This window comes from Panthera uncia, chromosome E3, assembly GCF_023721935.1.
Source record: "Panthera uncia isolate 11264 chromosome E3, Puncia_PCG_1.0, whole genome shotgun sequence".
Taxonomy (NCBI): domain Eukaryota; kingdom Metazoa; phylum Chordata; class Mammalia; order Carnivora; family Felidae; genus Panthera; species Panthera uncia.
In genome coordinates, this window is record NC_064815.1 from 8,800,023 (window position 1) to 8,806,016 (window position 5,994).

The window sequence follows — 5,994 nt, forward strand, 5'->3', positions numbered from 1 at the left end:
ACTTAACTGCAATGACCTTGGGCAAGCTACTTAACGTTCTGGGTTTGAATTCTCTTGCCCATACACTGGTGGCGAAAGGTTCACTCCATGAATTGACAAGGGATGAGAGGCTTTTAAAAGGCGACCCATGTAACATTCTAAGATCTGTACCTGGTACGTGGCTAGCACTTGATGTGTCAGACATCACTATGCCCCCTTCAACAGAGTGAGCCCCAGATCTGGCTGAGAAGCCCCTCCTTAAGTATTTCTGGAGCACCTGTTCTTAATTCCGTCTTCTGTTACCATTATCATGGTAACAGAGAGATTGGGTCTATCTTGTTCACTGCTGTCCAGCTATATAGTGCCTAACACACAGTAAGTGCAAATAAATACATGTGGAACACATGAGCCAATCGTACAAACGACAGGGCCACTGCGACAATACCCATCACAGCTCCAGGACGCAAGCAACAGAAGATTTAGAAGAAGCAACAATGTTCTGCTAACAGAATTCACTGCTAAATTTGAAAGCCTCAGTTGTACCAAATATCAATTCAACCAAATGTGAACGGATTGTGTGCCAGCCATTGTGCTCTGCAATAGGAAAACACAAAGATGAAGAAATCTTTGCCCTAAGATGTGCTTCAAACTCCAGGTCACCGTCTCTCCATGCTGAAAGAGTGGCTCTGCTGGTCTGGATCACACAGTTTCAAGAATACGGTATCTTGAAGCAGACGTATCTGGGTTCACATCCCATAGCTTCCTGGCTTGTGAATTGCGGGACCAGAAGCAAGTCATGTCCCGTTTCCCTGAGCCTCAAGGCTTTTCATCTGGAGGAGGCAGAAAAATAGTACCTGTGACAGAGGGTTGCTTGTGTGGAGGCAATGAGAAAACCCACAACGTTCACCTAAGCAGAAGGCGTGGCAGATAGAAAACAGGGGTACGTTTTTATTGTTAGTATTACTGCCGTCCTCAGCCCCTCCCTGGACTCGCTCCACGTACCCTAGCTTCCGCCCTAATCTCTGCTACCAGCTTGCTTTCTTTTTCTTACTGCTTCAACTTAGAGACAGAAAAATACACATCTGAGCCTCAGAACTACTTGGTACCATGAAGCAAAGCTGAGCTTTTGTACCCAGAAGAGCATCAGGACACTTTTAATATCATGCTAATTGCCAACACGGTGCCACAAGGCAGGCCAGACTTGGGGTTTTGCGATTTTCCTTTTGCTGTTTTTGGAAGGATTCTAAGAATCCATGTCTTAGTATGGCCGGTGGCTCATGGCCCTGTGATAATCCCATGGGGATGACTTTGTCTTCTGTGGCAGATTTTGAAGAAGTTAAAAAGTTTGTTGTCTCTCTCTCTCTGAGAAGGTTCTTCTTTCCTGGTATACAGTATTGCTTATGAAAGGCACAAAAAAAGGGCACAAAAGGGATAATAAATAGGTCTTGCCTCTCATGCTGTCTCTTATTGATTGTTGGTGGGTGTCTGAAGTATCATCTTAAAAAGCACTCTGATGCAGCTTTAGGTTTCTGTGGGAAAGAGCACATTGATTGATTAGTCATGTCTGCCCTGGGTGGGGAATGGAGGCGGAGGGGGGGGGGCAGGTACTGTGCCAGAACTGAACATCTCTAGCTGAAAAGCACTTTTTCCAGATAGACGATTCCATCTCCTCTCCATATTCCCCAGGCTTCTTACTTCTCTCCATTTTACCTTACTGTCTGATTCCACTGCAGTATGGCAGTTCAAAAATCAAGTTACTATTAGTTCAAATTGATTTCTTTTGATTTGAAGAAAAGAAAGCTTCAAGGATGATTCACAGAAGAAGAAAACCCTCTCAGTAATGAAGTAGAGGCCATTCATTGCCAGCGAGATCGATGGACCACCTCCCACTCAGGGCCTCCAATTTCAAAATCAAGATGCTTATTCGACCAACTTCATAATGAGAAGGAAAATAAAAGTAATCATCGTAGCTCAATTTGGTGAACAGGTTCTACTTGCCAGGCATCGTGCCTGCTCGATAATCCTTTAACCTTTAAAAAAGATACATTCCAATGCTAAAACCTTGACAAATGTTGAATTTGGGTGATGGGTGGATGGGAACTGTATTATATTACCCTTGTGTATGTTTGAAATGTTTCACAATAGGAAGTTTTAAACACATGATGCCAGATATTCTGATTTCATTGGTCTGTGAGAATCTGGGCATCAAGTAGCCTAAAAAACGCCCCACAGGTTATTGTTTTGATGACCCTGGTGTGAAATGGTCAGCCCACAGTCGTACAGCTGCTGAGTGGCTGAGCCATAATTCAACCCAGATCAACCTGAGCTCTGAGCTTGGGTCCCTAACCTCCTGTGCTAGATTCAGTCTAATTTTGGGGTGCCTAGGTGGCTCAGTCGGTTGGACATCTGGCTTCGGCTCAGTTCATGATCTCACGGTTTGTGGGTTTGAGCCCTACGTCGGGCTCTGTGCTGAGAGCTCGGAGTCTGGAGCCTGCTTCGGATTCTGTGTCTCCTTCTCTCTCTGCCCCTCCCCAACTTGTGCTTTGTGTCTCTATGTCTCTCAAAAAATAAATGTAGATTCGGTCTAATTTTTTTTCAGCTTTATTGAAGTATAATTGACAAAAACTGTACACATTTAAGGTGTACAACGTGATGTTTTGATATATACATACACTGTGAAATAATTACCACAACCAAAGTAATGAACACATCTATCACCTCACATAGTTACAATTTTTTTATGAGAATAGTTAAGATCTACTTGAGGGCATATTTTAAGCTAACAATACAGTATTATTTTTTTTAAATTTTTTTTTTTCAACGTTTTTTATTTATTTTTGGGACAGAGAGAGACAGAGCATGAATGGGGGAGGGGCAGAGAGAGAGGGAAACACAGAATCGGAAACAGGCTCCAGGCTCCGAGCCATCAGCCCAGAGCCCAATGCGGGGCTCGAACTCACGGACCGCGAGATCGTGACCTGGCTGAAGTCGGACGCTTAACCGACTGCGCCACCCAGGCGCCCCAACAATACAGTATTATTAATGACAGTCCCCATGCTGTATGTTAGATGTCTATGGCTTACTCACACTGCATAACTGAAACTTTGCACAACATCTCCCCACATTCCCCATCTCCCAGCCCCTGGTAACCACTGTTTTTCTCTCTGCATCCATCCTTTTGACTTTTTTTAGATTCCATATGTAAGTGAGATCACGCAGTATTTGTCTATCTGTGTCTGGCTTATTTCACTTAGCGTAAGGTCCACTAGGTTCACCCACATTGTTGCAAATGGCAGGATTTCCTTCTTTTTTAGGCAGAAGAATATTGTTGTATGTATAATACCACATTTCCTTTAACCATCCACCCACCCACCCACCCACCCATCCATCCATCCATCCACCCACCAACACCTGAATTGTTTCCATATTTTGGCTACTGTGAATAATGCTACAGTGGACATGGGAGGGCAGGTATCTCTTGAAGATCCTGATTTCAACTCCTTTGGAACTGTACTCAGAAGTGGGATTGCTGGCACATAGGGCAGTTCTATTTTCAGTTTTTTGAGGAAATTCCATACTGTTTTTCATAATGGCTGTAACTTTTTTGTGGTTAAATATACATAGCATAAATTTTACCATTTCAACCATTTTCCAGAGTACCATTCTGTGGCACTAAATACATCCGCAATGTTGTGCAACCCTCACCACCAATCATCTCCAGGACTTTTCATCACCCCAAGTTAAAAGTGTTATCCATTGAATATCAACTCCCCATTTGTGCCTCCCCCCAGCCCCTGGCAACCACCATTGTACTTTCTGTCTCTATGAATTTGGTTATTCTAGAAATTGAGTATTATTTGTCCTTTTGTACCTTATTTTGTGCCTTACTGTCTGATAAGATCTATCACCTTCAGGGTTCATCAATGTTGTAGCACTTGTCAGAAATTCATTCCTTTTTTAAGGCTGAATAATAAGTATAAATTTTTTTTTAATTTTTTTTAATGTTTTTATTTATTTTTGCGACAGAGAGAGACAGAACATGAGCAGGGGAGGGCCAGAGAGAGAGGGAGACACAGAATCGGAAGCAGGCTCCAGGCTCTGAGCTGTCAGCACAGAGCCCGATGCAGGGCTTGAACCCACAGACTGTGAGATCATGACCTGAGCCGAAGTCTGACGCTTAACCGACGAGCCACCCAGGCGCCCCAATAATAAGTATAACTTTTTAAATAAACATTTCCTGACACTGGCATTGTGGTGATCAATGAAACATACTTTCTGGTATCAGTCAACGATCTCACAGCCTGGTAGTATGACAGACAGCAATGCATTAAGGTCCTAGAAAATGCACACACAGAGCTCCATGGAAGCTTCCAGTAGAAGTTTCCAGTAACTCTTCCACAGAGTTGCATCACGTTATCCATGGTCATCCATAAGAGCTCAGGTCCCTCCCTGACTGTCCAGAGTAAAATCCCAACTCCACTGCCTTTTAGCTATGAGCTACAGGGCAAGTCACTTCTCTCTGGGGCTCAATTTTTCCATCTGTAAAATCTGGATAATATCCACCTCTGAGTTCTGATCAGGCCTAAATGAGTCAGTCCATGTAAAGCACTTAGAGCAGTGCCTGGCACATTATAAGTGGTGAAAAATGATGTAAATCAATCAACTGATAATACAAAGTAATTTCTGTCTGGGGCAATCTGTAGAGAATATAGCACTTAGGTAGGTTTTTGAAAGGCAAGATTTCCTTAAGGTAGGGTAGCCAGATCAAATACAGGACATCTAGTTCAATTTGAATTTCAAATAAACAACTAACCGTTTCTTAGAAGTCACAACTACTGGATACTCCTCATCAAATGCTTACAAAAGGCAAGTTTCTGGGATCCCACATATTTGATACCTTAGAATACTTTAGTCACACGGATGAGTGTAAGTGAGATCGGCTGCTTGCTCCTAACTGAGCTGGACAAAGTGGCAAAAGAAAAGGAGAGCTTGAGACTTCAGAGTCAGCTCAAACTCTGCATAAATGACTTGAAAGAAACTCTTACCTCCTGCATCTCTTGCAGGGCTGAGATTGCTGAAATCATCTCGAGAGTCAATGAATTCTAATACAAATTGAATTCATAACCTCACAGGGCGACTGCTGCTCAAGTGAGGGCACTGATTAGGAAGGACTGGAATCCTGAGACTTGCAAGGGGGCACATGAGCAGATCCCAGTGAATCTTGGGACAGGGGCCCCTAAATTGAGCAGAGTCTTTGCCAGACAAGCAGTCCATTCTCCCCTTCCCGTCCACCTCTACTAGTCTGAGGAGGTCAACCCTGCTTTGCTTAAAGAACCTGTGACAGTCTCCCTCGAGGTAGCTGTTTTACAATATACTTCTGATTCTCTTCGAGACCTGACCTCACCATCCCCGTTGGCTTCTAGATCTATGACCACTCAGGTCAGAGCAGGTCCCAAACGGGGGGAGGTATAAACTGTGACCCATGGGGTGGGGATGAGGGAGGCCTACACTCCAAGAGAACTACAGGACTTTTAAAAATTTATACATAGAAACCTGGCAGATTTCATGGGAACAGATATTAAGGGTGTGGGATAATAGTGGAAGGAATATAAATTCCCCAAATTTTCTTTTCTTTTCCCCAAGTGTATTGATTTGAGCCCACTGAGTAGAGATTCTGCAGCTTAGAGGGTTAGAAAGAGCTCTAGGGGCACCTAGGTGGCTCAGTTGGTTGAGCATCCAACTCTTGGTTTTCCGTTCAGGTCACAATCTCAGCGTTCATGGGTTCAAGACCTGCATTGCGCTCTGAGCTGGCAGCGCAGAGCCTGCCTGGGATTCTCGCTCTGTCCCTCTCTCTCTGTCCCTCCCTTGCTCTCTCTCTCTCTCTCAAAATAAATAAGCACTAAAAAAAATAAATACAAGTCTTCGAAAGAAAGAAAGAGAAAGAGAGAGAGAGAGAGAGAGAAAGAATGGAAGGAAGGAAGGAAGGAAGGAAGGAAGGAAGGAAGGAAGGAAGGA

The 5,994-nt window shown here is 43.7% G+C and overlaps 1 long non-coding RNA gene across 1 annotated transcript in view; it reads right to left on the bottom strand.

The window, feature by feature from the left end:
* Positions 1-313: 313 nt before the first annotated feature.
* LOC125928449 (uncharacterized) overlaps positions 314-5,994 on the bottom strand; it is a 16,866-nt gene continuing 11,185 nt past the window's right edge. Inside the window, exon 3 of the long non-coding RNA XR_007459668.1 lies at positions 314-1,508. This is a non-coding gene — a long non-coding RNA (uncharacterized LOC125928449). The remainder of the gene's footprint in view (positions 1,509-5,994) is intronic.